At 49.0% G+C, this 1,617-nt stretch overlaps 1 non-coding gene across 1 annotated transcript; it reads left to right on the top strand.

Moving 5' to 3' along the window:
• The first annotated feature begins 984 nt into the window (after positions 1–984).
• LOC125773124 (5.8S ribosomal RNA) lies at positions 985–1,142 on the top strand. Its single transcript, XR_007419902.1, has one exon. It is a non-coding gene; the product is annotated as a 5.8S ribosomal RNA (ribosomal RNA).
• The last annotated feature ends 475 nt before the right edge of the window (positions 1,143–1,617 follow it).

Raw genomic sequence — 1,617 nt, forward strand, 5'->3', positions numbered from 1 at the left:
TGGTGTGTAGGTACCCAGACACTTAAGCAAACTCGATCGTTGTACACTGTGATGGGCGAGCATCACTGTGTCTCCGTGCCGTGTAAGAGCTCCCCTGGCCATCAGGCACTTGAAAGGTCCTTCGACGACGAGTTACAATAGTGGTGTGTTAGATACGTCAGGTGATGGTATCTACTGTTGTGCAATACGTATCCGGCCACGGCACGGAACGAACGGGAACTGTGGTGCAGACATACAAAGAGTTAAGCCTACTAGTCATTAACTCTAAGGACGGGGCCATGGGGCGGTACGCAAAGGATACGGATGAGCGAGTATGCAGGCCCAATACTCAATAGCTCGATCCGATCCAAGCACATGAGTTGACTGCGGCGCCAGGTTAACCAATGTGCTAGATTCTATTTGGCCAGTAGAATCTTGTGTCTTACGCGATTTGATACCAAGACACCAGAACGAAAGTTAGTTGAAGAGTGATTAAACTCTTATGAAGAATGGTTGTGCAATCACAACTTATGATTTTAACCTATAAAGTGGATATGGACTATCAATTATAACATGGGGCACACACCATGTTCTCGATCCAATCCACGCACACGAGTTGCCTGAGTAGCGACAGGTATACCGATGTGCAATACGTATCCGGCCATAGGCACGGAACGAACAGGAACTGTGGTGCAGACATACAAGGGCCATGGGGCGGTACGCAAAGGATACGGATGAGCGAGTATGCAGGCCCAATACTCAATAGCTCGATCCGATCCAAGCACATGAGTTGACTGCGGCGCCAGGTTAACCGATGTGCTAAGAGAGTTGTTCCTGGGCCTTCAAAGTGACTTCAAAACTATCTTAGCGAATGGTGGCCATGGGCGTAGACATGAGCCACAAGTCACAAGGCCTGGGACTATTGGGTAATAAAGACAACTTAGTCAGAAAGTTAGTCTTTGGACGTACCACCGGGATTGTGTTACATTGGGAACCTTACTATAAAACCCTAGGCAGGGGATCACTCGGCTCATGGATCGATGAAGACCGCAGCTAAATGCGCGTCACAATGTGAACTGCAGGACACATGAACACCGATAAGTTGAACGCATATTGCGCGTCGGACGATTAAACCCGGCCGATGCACACATTCTTGAGTGCCTATCAATTCCTTGATATACAACAAACCAAACTTCAGGGTGGAGCGTGCCACAATAGAACACTATGGCGAGCAGCCCGTCTAGTGTCGTGGGGGAAACACGCTTCCACACTGTGCATAATGGCGTGCTCGGGACCTTTGTTGGGACCGCAGGGCGCTGAAAGTAAAGGGGTGAACCGCATAAATCGCACGCACGTAAACGCGCACACACACAAATAGAGTGAGACGTATCGTAGGATACCGCTAAGAGTACGTTGTGAAACATGGGGAAATTCAATCGAAAACCTCTTTGATGTCCAAGATTTCGTTGACCGTATCCGTCGTAATACTGGATCAACGTGCTTGGGGGAAAACGTCAAAGGGTTTTATAATAGTGGTGCATGATTAACCCATCGATGCCCGAGGGGAACATGTTGTCCAATACAATAGTGGTGCAGTTGGCTCGACATGCTCGGGGGGAGACATCGTGGGTCCAAGTC

Source organism: Anopheles funestus (assembly GCF_943734845.2).
Source record: "Anopheles funestus chromosome X unlocalized genomic scaffold, idAnoFuneDA-416_04 X_unloc_22, whole genome shotgun sequence".
Lineage (NCBI taxonomy): Eukaryota > Metazoa > Arthropoda > Insecta > Diptera > Culicidae > Anopheles > Anopheles funestus.